Below are 13,619 nucleotides of genomic sequence, written 5' to 3'. Positions count from 1 at the left end.
TTGGATCAAGACAAAGAGAAGCGCGTAGACAGAGGTTCAAATTTCTGCGTACCACAACTAACCAGACCCAGGGGTTCATATACCTTAAATATATGCTTCAGACGTGATCGAAACAAGAGATAAAGGGGTGGCTACGTGAGACACATGGGGTGTATTGTATTTAAATGTTTATTATGGGACCTATATGCCTTACGTGAGTTTCATAGACATTCATGACACCACTGTGAGTGTGGGACGTGACTGACAGGTGTGGTAATAAATGGCAAGACAAAGGGGGAGCACAGCTCTACAAATAACAGCTAACAGCATGTGGGGCAGAACACATTTTATTAATCAAAAGATCCATATAGCTAATTTTTAAAATCACTGAAAGATGTGTTCTTAATTGGTAATACATTTTTGCCACCCCCAATATAATGCAAATTGTGGAGTACTATAAACCAGCGTTTCTCAAATAGTGGGGCTCCGTCAAGGGGGGCGCGTTTGACCTCGGGGAACATGCTTTTTTATTTTTCTTTTAAATTTTTTTTGAATTTAGAATGCACTTTAAATCTTTTCTGTTACATTTAATAAAGCTATTCTTTGTTGTAAATTGGTCCATATTTCTTTCTTTTTTTATTCTCTTATACGTTAATAAGGATACAGTGTTATGCAGAGGTGTACTTATAACAATTTTATAGACAAATGATACTATTAATAGTCGCGCGGGGGGAGCGAGATGTTTTCTTCTTCCTAGAGGGGGCATGACAGAAAATAATTGAGAAGCACTGCTATAAACAAATGAGTAAAATTATTAATATAAAGCAAATTTTTATATATGAAATTAAATGGTACGTCTTCTGTCAAAAAGATTTGTGATGATCTGATTTTCCTACATTATTTCAGAATTTTCATACTGAGTGTCATCTTCAACTGAAACCTAATACTGTGAAGAAAAGTTGCCCATGAGGTTTCAACAACAACAATTTATTTCTTGTATAGCTCAAAATCAAACAAGGAAGGCCTCAATGTGGTTTAACATGCTCTGTTTTTTTACAGCCTCCCCAGCCTTTATTCTCCAAAAAGACAAGAAAAAAAATGACCAAAAAAAAAACTTGTACTGAAAAAAAACAGAAGAAATCTTGGGAAGGGCACATCAGAGAGAGACCCCTTCCCAGGTGGGTTGGTCATGCAAAAGGTATCAGAAAACTGGGTAAATACAACACACAAAACTTAACACAATTAATCCTCTTCACAGAGCTAGATGGCCAATCTCTCATGGCCACCTCAGAAATACAATACAACAGTATGCGTGGCGACAACTCTCAATGCAAAATGCAAGAATAGATTACACCACTCACTAAATACAGAAAACTATCACATATGAGGATACAAATTCTCATTCTTGATACATCAAAATCAAAGAAGAAAATAATTAACTTAAATGAAAAACAACAATATCTGTCCCTCAATTAATTGTAGAACCCTGTCCAGAATGTAGAAACGTAGTCAGACAAGTCGGACCCAGTCAGAGTCCTGGAGAGTTCGACCAACACGCCATTCTACAGCTGAGTCAGTAATGGGCTGGCCAATCAGACCATTCTACCCTGATGATTCCAGATTTCCTTTAAGTTAGATGACTTTTCCATAGGCAGTAGAGCAGTGGCACCAAGTGCTCAATAACTTTATCCAACAGATGGAATCTTTGTGGGTCCGATTTTGGAGAAAAGGGCTCTTTTTAACTGCCTGTAAATTCTCATTACAGATCCTCTTGCCACAACAAAGTCAATAACAGCCTTATTTTTCAAACACGCATCACCTCACCTGGATTGCGCTGCATCAGCATGTAGGACTGTTCACATTAACTGCAGAAAAAATTACAGATATTTTATGGTAGTTTTGACTGAAGTATAGAAACTACAAATTTTTTGGAAAACTCCCATATTACATCAGTTTGCTTACTTTATTTTTCAGTCCATTACATCAGAGCCATTCAATATTAGAGAATGTTAATATATGAGCGTTTTGCTGTAATAATTTAACATAATGTATATAGAATGCTATTATTGCATTTAATTTGCAGTGGACCCTGTTTTTTTGGAAGCTTTGATGTGTAATGGCAGTATGTCAAGATGTGATGCACTGTTGCTAGGGCTTTACACCAAGAAGGCGCTATATACCACATCACCCAGGCTATGTGTTTTAAACACCCACAGCATCCAGTGCAGCATCTGAGATAAAGGCTTCTAAGCTTAAACAACGTTGGTGTCTCAGACAGACATTTTTGAAGCAGACTGCTGCAAAGCAGGATGGATTAGGAGAAGAAGCGTAATCAGTAAACTAGCAAAGAGTCAAAATGAAACAATCAAGACAATCTTTTGTCTAAGCCAATACATGAAATAAATAATAGGTCAGGAAATGTTGCCCGTAAATCAAGGTTTTGAGAATATCCACATCCTTGGACAATGATTTACATGCAGATTTCACTCATATTACAGACATGGATACATTTGTTGGTACCCACTATTGTCTATGAAATAATTTGAAACCGATAAAAGTATTTAGAATTCATCATAGTTTATTCTGTATTTAACAAAAATCATGATTTGCTTTAGAGTGTTGATTCAACAGAATTTTTGTCCAACCAGCTTGGTGTTCATGTGACAACAGTTTCAAATATTAAGATGTTTAAGGTCCATGGGACAGTAGCCAACCTCCATGGACCTTCCTGCTAGAGGATAATCAACCACAGAATGGGCAGAAGAATAATGAAAATGGTAAACTAAAATCCAAGGACAGCTTCCAAAGAGGTATAAGCTGAACTTTAAGGTCACGGTCCATCAGTGTCTGGTTGCTCCATCTGTCACTTTCTGAATGACAGTGGGCTCAGTGAAGTTTACTACCCAGTGTCAGAAAGCTCTGTTTCAGCCACGGGTCATGGACCCTCCAACAGGATAATGACCCAAATCACATAGCTAAAAGCAACAATAAAACATTGGGCAATTCTGAAGTGGTCTTCTATGAGCCCTGATTTGAATCCTATCAGACATCTACAGAAAGAACTGAAATGTGCACTTCAAGTCTTAGGATAAGAGGGCCAGACTACCCGTGGATAGGTGCAGAAGTCTCAGTGACAGCTCAGGGAATCGCTCATTGGCAGTGATTTCAAAGTATTAGGTTAAGGGTCCCATCATATTTGTCCATGCCATTTTCATTTGTGTTATTACTTGAAATATTCTGTTGAATCCAAATGTTTGTTAAATATGGAATAAACAAGGCATTTCAGAGACAACTGTGTGTTCTTTTATTGTGGAAGCGTACCAACAAATCTGCCCATATCTGTCTCCAGTATATAAAATGACACTGGCTCTTATTCTGCCAGTCACTTAAAAAGATTGTTAAAATGCTCCTGTCAATAAAGGCATCAGTAGAATTGCCTCATGTATCGAGTACAGTAAAGTTCTTACATGCATGCCCAATCAACATACAGTATGCCAACTTTACCTGGTGCCATGATAAAGTGAATATCAATTGTTGTACTGAATATTTCAAATAACATTTGATTTAAAAAGCTGGTAAAATATTGTCTAGCTTTAGCACAGTGAAATAAACACTAACTTTTCTTACACAAGACATGCTCTTTTGGTTTAAAATAAACAGTTTGATCATTGTGCGATTTTTATTAATCTAAGCATACACATTTTAATTTTTAAAACTTTGATTGCCATAAATGTGTTTGGTAAAATGAGAAATACATACCAGGATTTCAGCACTTGAAGGCAATAGCAAAGGGCCAAGCCTTTCAGATCATGCTTTAGTAATCCACAATAACTCAGGGCTTGTGCTCTATAATTGCTAGTAAGCACGTTAGGGTCCGTGGTGTTTTATTATTATTATTTTTTTTTAATAAGAACAGTGTGCCCAGGCTCAGAGGGCTGTAGGTGCAACTGGTAGCGTGGAGGAGCAGCTCCAGGGTAGTGTTAGGCAGTTGACTGGCCAGGCATTTATGTGTGACAGCCACACTGTTATCAATGATTAGAGCACCTGCATCTCTATTTGTTTAAAAGGAGCCTGTGCAGAACAGTGTGGAGAGAAGAGCGGAAAATGAACCAAAAGAAGGGTAGAATCAGGAGTGAGAGCCAGTTCAGTGGAGAGGAGGCAGAGCAGTCAGTAGCCAAGAGAGGTGGATTGTCCACTGCTAAAACAGCCTGGGGAAGCCTCCCAGGGATTCAGTACATGCCAAGGGTGTGTAGAGGAAGATGAATGTCCCTCTCCAAGCATCACATCAGACACTGATGGAGGAATAACGAGAGCCAGGGAGAGGAACCACAGCTGCTGACATCTCCGCCGGTTGCAGGACCCGTAGAGTGAGCTAAGTAGATGGGCAGAGAAAGGCACGCTGAGCTGAACAGATATGAACCCAATGTCTGGACGGTTTTATACTTGGAATTTTAACTTATTTATTATTGGTTTAATCTCCACTGAAGAATGTCTGTTTTTTCATGGATTATTTATTTATTAAGATTTGCACTGCACTTTAATTATTGATGGACACTGTTTTAATAAATAAAAGCACTATTTGCACCATATTCTTGCCTGTTATGTGTCCTCATTACTCTTGCTCATTTTGGTACATGACTATTGATTGTCCTGGGTTTAAGAGGGACAAGATAGCTGCAGCCAATTCAGACCATTTCAGTGTACTATTTTTCTAAAAATTCTACCAGTTGATCTGATTAATGAATTTGAGAACAGCTTTGCATTTGTGTGAAACATCTATCCCAAACTTAAATATACCTACATCTACTTGTACTGTACCTGCTGAAACCCCTGCCCAAGTTGCCTCTGCCCACTCTTGTGACCTCACATTTCTTTATGGTCATCATTGGTGTTCATTCAAAAAGAAAATTGTGTCTGTCAAGTTATTTGTGAGCACTCCAGTCACTGATCTCGGGAAAATGAGGCTAACAGCATTCATTAGGCATCAGCTTCCACATGCCAGTTTTCCGTACCCATGACCATGCTTATGCAAAATCCATCTTTGAAAGTAACAGATTGAAAATGCTTGATAGAATTGAATTTAAATATGGTGGAGAGGAAAACAAGGAAAAAAATTACATTTACCGAATCCATGGAGAATGGCGTCATTACTGATTATAATTTGCAAATATACTGTTGCTCCAATGTTAGTTCTGCCTTTCCTATAACGTTTCTGTCTATGATTCTACACTAGTAAAAATATATTCATAAAAAGGATGAAGTTAGGCACACTTTTTAGCAGATATGCTCTAATTAGTTTAGATTTGTTTCTTCAAAGGGGTGAAACCAAAAAGTAATGCTGAATAAATATGAGAGAGGGAGTCCATTAGATGAGCTCATAGCTTATCCAGGTTCAGACTCTTGCTGAAAGTGACCATATAAATGAATTAGGAGATTTCTGTATGTGGACAGATTCACTGAAGAGTGAGTTGGGTAGGTAGTTGTATCTGTGGCAATACTAGTACTACTTCTACTACCACTACTAGAGGAATAGAAATGTTTAAATTGCTCACAGCAATCAGTGACTTTGTGGAGTTTATACTTTCTCCACATGTTTAATTGTACTGTTTTTGTTATTGTTACTTTACAATTTTCTCTGTCCATGTTAAACATTTCTGGGTCAGTGCCTACCCATGTTGGCCCGTTATGAGTGAGTGTGACTTTAGTGTACTCTGCAATGAGTCGTCACCTTTTTCGGAAATGTCTCCTTCTGCCTTATGTTCAATGTCCCGGGGTGTTCACTAACAACAAGTGGTCCATTAATGTAAAAACTGAGCTTAGGAAATGAAAGGATGAATTGAGAATCAAATTATCTTGCTCTTGATTAATCTATACCTAGTTAGGAATTAAATAATGACACTTAAAATGATATGAAAAAGGTGAGAGGTCAAATATTCAGGCTACACATTATTTATTGAAGGTGCTTGCAATTGAGCATATACCGTATTTTTTGCTCCATAAGACACACTTTTTTCCCCCCAAAAGTGGGTTGAAATGTCTGTGCATCTTATGGAGCAAATATTGTGTCACAGACAGTGATGTGTATTACCTGACAAAAGTCGATATCCAGGGGTAGAGGGCGACAATCAGCTGTTAATGGTGACAAAACGCACCGTTATATTACAGGCATTCCGACTCTCTGCTTGAAGGAATGTTAGACTCATTGACTCAGCATATAATCCTTGAGTGTGTGTGACTTACGAAATGTAAATAAATGTAAACAAAGGCAAGATGGCATCGACATCTCACGAGGGAGTGCAGAAAACAAAATACTCAACAGACAATGTTTCGCACATTATTGCTGAGTCGGACTCTGACTTTTTAGAATCTGATTTTGTTCAGAGTGATCGGGGGATCAAGCAAGAGAGAGAGAGGAACTGGCATCAGCTGATCGGACACTAGCCGATGCCACCCCAGCTGAGCGTATTCATGCAGCCGATGCACCTACAGCAAGGTTTGTGTGGGAGGGATACTCAGACATTGATCCATGGGAGCCAAACTGGCTACCGGACTTCGCAAGACGGCATGGCTTGCTGTTGGACACGATAGATTACCAGCCGCTGGACTACTTCAGGCTGTTCTTTCCTGAGGATGCCTTTCAGTTACTGTCAGACGAGACACAGGTATGCAGAGCAATTTTTTTGAATCGTGGGCTGCTCTTGCACCGCATTCTCGTTTTTCAAAGTGGAAACCCACAACAAAAGATGAGATAATGGGCTTTGTGGCATTACAAATAGAGATGGGACTAGACTGGTGATATAACTTCAGGGAGGATTGGTCCAAATGTGCTTTGTCCCCTGGTGGCTTTGCACAGGTTATGCCACATGATAGGTACGTGCTCCTGCAAAGTGATTGTGAGAAACTGAGCTTCATAAATTCTGACACTAGTGATGAGGAGTTCTTGGGGTTTCTAGAAAACTAGAAGAGTGCTTGAACCTTAAAGCCTCTCCTCATTTGTTAATGACAGTGATGATGGTTCTTAATACCGCTGTTGATTTGACATGGTTGAAATATTATTCTGCTATATTTTATTAAATATATTAGTACACCATTTGGTTCAGAATATTTTTTTTGTTTTCCTCCTCTAAACCTAGGTACATCTCATGGAGCGAAAAATACGGTAATTGTTGTTATTAATATTTTATTCAAAGCTCATATATGTTGGCTTCAAGAAACCATATTATTATCACTATTTTAAATTTATAATAATTCATATATAATACTGTCATTACTATTTTTACATCACTGACTAAAATAACTACAATAATTTATTTTTGTAAATTGGTTTTGACTAATGCTTGTTTCCCTGGGAACAAATGGATGCTTTACTAACCTTGTTTAATTTGTTTAGTTAGCAGTAATTTAATTAAAGCTCTAAAATTCATAATTAATATATTGAATAAAAGACAAATTAGCAAATTCAAATGTTTGTGGATGCTGCTATGTATGCATCATCCTGTCTTTCTCATTAGATGAATTAGCACATCAAAAGAGAACACACATAAGAATGGCAGATTTTAAGATCACCTCAGACTCCAACTCTCTAGTGGGTTTTTCTTTCTCAATAGGCCTTGCTTTGTTTGTCTGACATCTATAAACCCCACACATATTTTAAGGTGTAGTGAAAATAAGAGCACAATGAAAAATTAGATAACACATTGGAAAAAGAAAGGACATTTAAAAATATCAGGAAACCACCACAGAATAAATAAATATATTCTCAAGGGTTCAGCCTGAAACAGAAACATTTCTTAGTAGACAGACTTTAAATAGAGCCAGTAAAGTTATCAGGTTAATTTACATTATCTTGTAATAGTATATCCTGTAAATTAAATCTTTAATCAAAACAATACTCTCTTTGCTTTACCATATTTTAACTGACTATCACAAATATAGTCAAATTTAGATCCTTTGAGACATTTATTAGATATTAATGATTAAAGATTCCAGCTCAATTGTAGTGTTAGTCTGCAGACCACTGGAGGCATATTCATTGTTCATGACTGAATTTGACCTGATTTATCTGATTTATCTATAAATTATGATCATGTATTGTGGATTATAATATGTACATTGATGTAAAAACGGACACTTTTAACAAAGGTTTTACTTATCTATCTATTAAATACAGTAGGCTTTTGCCTGATGGTAAATGGCCCAACTCACTGTCATAATCACACATTATTTATAATTGTTATTTACAGAGCTGAGATTCAAAATGTAACCATTTCACCACTAAATAAAGTTCTCTCTGATCACTACTCAATTACATTTGATTTTGAAAACCTCAAACATAATTAAGTAACATCTAATTTTTTTATTTTTTTTTTCTTAATTTTATTGCAATACAAACAAATCAATCAAGTTTTTACAAAAAGAAAAATTGAGTTAAGGACAAATCGAAATTTAAGACTTGTAAACATACCTAAATGAATACATTCTCTGTGCTTTATGAGCTTATTTTAAAATATTACTGATTAGATCCTGCCATGTTTTGAAAAAAGTCTGTACGGATCCTCTAACTGAGTATTTGATTTTTCCAATTTCAAATAGTATAACACATCGGTTTCCCACTGACTTAAAAGAGGAGAGTTTGGGTTCTTCCAGTTTATCAGAATAAGTCTGCGTGCCAACAGTGTAGTGAATGCAATCACAATTTGTTTGTCTTTCTCCACTTTAAACCCATCTGGAAGAACCCCAAACACAGCTGTTAATGGGTTAGGAGGGATTGTGAGTCCAAGACTGTCTGAAGGTAATTAAAAATGTTTGTCCAGAATAATGTTAATTTGGTGCAGGCCCAGAACATGTGACCTAGTGAGGCTGGGGCTTGGTTGCAACGTTCGCAGGTTGGATCATGCCCTGGAAACATTTTGGAGAGTTTTAGTCGAGACAGATGTGCTCGATATATAATTTTGAGTTGTATAATTGTATGCTTTGCGCATATGGAGCTCGAGTGAATTCTCTGCATTGCTACTTTCCACTCCTTTTCTGATATATTAATTGAGAGATCTTTTTCCCAGTGTCCTCTTGGATCTTTGAAAGGGAGGGATTGTAAAATGATTTTATATATTGTAGAGATGGTCTAAGTCCTTGAATTGAGCAATAGTTTTTCCAGCATGGATGAGGGTGCAAGATGAGGAAAATCTGGAAGGTTCTGTTTAACAAAGTTCCTGATTTGAAGATAGTGAAAGAAATGTGTAGCTGGAATGTTAAATTTGGAATGTAATTGTTCATAGGATGCAAAGACGTTGTCTATATAAAGATCTCTAAGCAAGCTAATTCCAAATTTTTCCAGATATTAAAACTGCATATGTTTGTGAAGGTTGAAAGAGGTGGTTCTCTTGCAGAGGTGCCACAGATAGAAGCTTCTCCGTCTTAAAATGCTTTCTACATTGGTTCCAGATTCTAAGTGAGTGGAGCACAATTGGGTTATTAGTATATTGCCGATAACGTGTGTTTATTGGAGCAGAGATCAAGGAATACAAAGAAGTACTGCAGGATTTTACTTCTATTGCGGTCCATGCCTGTGTATGTTCTTCTATTTGTGTCCAGGTTCTTATCGCCTGTATATTTGCCGCCCAGTAATAAAACTGGAAGTTAGGTAGAGCCAGGCAGCCTTCTGCCTTTTGTCTTTGTAGGGTCGCTCTTTGGATGCGTGGATGTTTTGAATTCCAAATAAATGAGGTTATTGTTGAATCTAATTGCTTATAGAATGATTTATTAATATATATTGGAATGTGTTGAAATAAAAAAGGAGCTTAGGAAGAATATTCATCTTAACAGTGTTAATTCTTCCAACTAGTGTGAGATGAAGGGTTGACCATCTATGCAAGTCTTGCTTAATTTTTTCCATGCAGACGGCGAAATTTTGTTGATAAAGAGCTTTATGTTTACTTGTGATGTTTACCCCGAGGTATTTAAACTGTTCTGCAATGATAAAAGGTAGGGTATCTAATCTAATATTATATGCTTGAGAGTTCACTGGAAAGAGTACACTTTTATTCAGATTAATTCTGAGACCAGAGATCTTTTGAAATTCTGTGAGTGCTGTTAAGACTGCAGGCACAGAATTTTCTGGGTCCGAAATATACAGTACCATGTCATCTGCATATAATGAGATTTTCTGTTCCAGTCCTTCTCTGATAATCCCCTTTATCTGATCAGTATTTCAACAATGTATTGCCAGTGGTTCAATGACAATTGCATGTTGGTGGTTATAATTATAAAGATTAAAAGGATAGATTAGGTATAGATCAAGCCTGCTCTCTTTCTCTCCCCCCCCTTAACCCCCCACCTTCCCTTTTAGCCTCCCCACGTGAGGCTAGACCCCACTCACACAGTCCCGGTCCTCTGACATATCCAGAGACAGAGCATGTCCAAAGCAAAACAAGCCCCCATGCAGCGGCGTTTTAGGGTTAAAAAATAGAGATATCTATTACCAATATAGTCTAAAAAAATTGTGCACTTAAAATATATATAATCTTCAGCAATCTTAGTGCATTAAGATAATACACCCAGATAATAAACCCGGGGAATGATGTTAGAAGTTTGTCCAGAATAAGCATAATAAGTCTTAATGCAATAATAGCAATAACAATAAACCAAGAGTATGATGTTGAACAGTCTCGTTTACGATAGAGAGAAAATAATTAGTTAATAATAAAAAAAAGAAAAAGTAATTAAGCACAATAAAACATAAACAGATACCGCCCTAGTAATAATAAGTAATAGTGAGAATATATGATGAAAAAAAACATATTTTAAACAAATAGATCAGACAGTAGGTTATTAATCCTTGCCATATCATTAACGGCCATGACTCGCTATTATGTATCAGAATAGTCCCGGGATCAGCTTTCTTAATTCCTTTTCTGCTTCTTCCTTGCTAGCGAAGACATAGAATTGACCCTGCAATTCCACTTTCAGTTTGGCTGTATACAAGAGGCTGTATTTGACGTTGGCTTGCCGTAACCGCTGTTTAATGTTGTAGAAGGCTGCGCGTTTAGTAGCTGTTGCTGGAGAGAAGTCAGGGAAGATACAAATGTGGTTATTTTCATATATAATCTCTTGCTTGTTTCTGAGGAGTGCCATCACCTCTAGCTTAAATGATAATATTTCAAAGCAAGTAATAAAAGATCTAGGTCGAACGGTATTTGATCCGCGTATGCGGTAAGCCGCTGCTATCCCAGAATCTGCTTTAAAGTCCTCCCCGATTATTTTAGAAAAAAGTTCCGCTGCGAATTTCACAGGGTTTGGACTTTCTCTATTCTCAAGCAGACCTTCAATTCTGAGATTATTCCTTCTGCTTCCATCTTCCAAAGCAGCCAGTCTGTCTCCGAGTTTTTTGCATTCGGAGCTGACACTTACTGCTTTTTCTTCGGCACTGGCAGCTAAATTTTCGGCTATTTCAATCTGAGTCGTGAATGTCTCCTTGAGATCCTCCAGTTGATCAGATCAGTAAGCGTGCTCAGTTTAATCGAGTTTTCCTGAATGTGCTCTTCAATTTTACCCAGCACCTGTCGCAACTCCAGTTGCAGCTCCTGTCGCAGCCTTTCATTTGCCTGTTGCTGCTTTCATTTGCCTGTTGCAGGAACGTCTAATTTTAATGTTTCTTTGAAAGAGGCCTTGGATACTGTAGCTCATCTTAAAACAAAAGTGATTTAAGTGCATGGAAACTCACCCTGGATTAATGAAAATACTTCAGGCCTTAAATTAGAGATTCAAAAAGTGGAGTGTAGAAAGAAAACAGAAAAACTACAGGTCCTCTGAGCTGCATTGATAGACATTGGTATAAAGTTATACAAAAGTCTCTCTCTCTATGGCCTGCTCCAACTACTATTCTAGATTAGTAGATCCATCCATTATCCAACCTGCAATATCCTAACTACAGGGTCATGGGGGTCTGCTGGAGCCAATCCCAGCCATACAGGGCTCAAGGCAAGTAACAAACCCCGGACAGGGCCGCAATCCCACCACAGAGATTAGCAGATGACAATCAAAATAATATTTTTGAAGTGTTTACAACAGTTGCTAATCTAAGAAATGTGAATTCTGAACTGCAATGCCAAATATCTAAACCAGCGGTTCTCAAACCGTGGGGCGCACCCTCCTGGGAGGGGCGCTGAAGCTATACAAGAGGGTGTCGAATAAATGAACAAGACATCAAAATTAATTTTTTACATTTTTATTTCAAATTTAAATTTGCAAGCATATAATCACAACAAATGCATTATAACTAAAATTAAAATAAAACATTTCTAAGGCATAGATCTAATGACTAATATGTGCCTGCTTTAAAGTACACAGCCTGTCCAGGTTTGGTTTAATATTTGAGATTGACACTCTGAGCTCCTTTTCTATTTGAAGTTTGTTTCTATGACGAGCGGCGCCGCTTCTGCTGCTTTTATAGTCGCATATTTTCAATCCAGAAAATTTGAGACATATCGGTATCTGTCGCGAACATTCGGGTAACAGTAGATCAGGTGATAATGCGGTGCGACTGCACCACATTGGCAGCGTAGCCAATATTGCCAAATTGAGTTAAATAATTTACTGCATATTGGGTTATTTTCATGATACAACTAACAGTGGTATCATATTTGTCAGACGAAAATACGTTCATCTCGCGCAGATTGACTTCATTGATATCCTCGTTTACGAGATTTTTAAAAATTAAAACATATTTAATCTTTTCTTTAGATAAAAAAATAATTAAATAGGAATAAATAATTTATTCTTTGTGTTTGGAATTAGAATTACTACCAAAAACCATACAAAGCATTTTAACAGTTATTAAAGCACTTTTAAAAAAAATGCAAATATTTCATCGTAGTTAGTCGAACACATGCAAATCTTGTAAAAACGATAGGATACCGCGACACTGCACGAGTATCATACCTCTGTTAGTTGTATCAAAGGTTATTCTCATCTATCTTATATTAAGCAGGGGCGCAGAATTATTCCAGGTAGAAAAGGGGGGTGGGGTGGGGTGGGGTTAAGGATCTTACGAGATATGAAAGTCTGAGAATTGCTGACCCATTCCATTAGCAATGCAGATTTTAAGAACTTCTGTACGGACAAAATCAACTATATAAGAACCCAAATTTCAGTGTCACCTCATAAACTAAACTTGGCATTGTAAACCCTTGTCTGTTCTTGTGCACACCACTTTAGTGATTGTAATTTAATAAAAGAACAGGAAGTCATAACTTTAACTACTAAAATGATATCTACTACTTGTTCCCCAGACACAGTCCCAATCACAACTAGTGAAAAGCTCAATATATATGCTTGTAGCACCGACTCTTAGCATTACTGGTAGTTCATAATTGAATGATGCGGTTCCTGATGTATTAAAAATGTCAGTTATCAGACTGTTATTCCCACGTATGCGAAACAATTATTCAAGTCTCACACATGCATGCTTATGGGGCACCTTCAGGGTCCTGTCAAGGAGAGTAGTGCCTCCTCATGTCACCAACTACCCACAATCCCAAGGGATCCAACTCGGAGGATACTTAATCCGACTCCCACTTCTCTCTCATATACCTGCCCCTTCTGGGCAAACAGCCATTTGCAGTATCCTGGCCACACAGAGGAAG

This window comes from Polypterus senegalus, chromosome 5 (genome assembly GCF_016835505.1).
Source record: "Polypterus senegalus isolate Bchr_013 chromosome 5, ASM1683550v1, whole genome shotgun sequence".
NCBI lineage: Eukaryota > Metazoa > Chordata > Cladistia > Polypteriformes > Polypteridae > Polypterus > Polypterus senegalus.
This window is presented reverse-complemented; position numbering follows the sequence as displayed.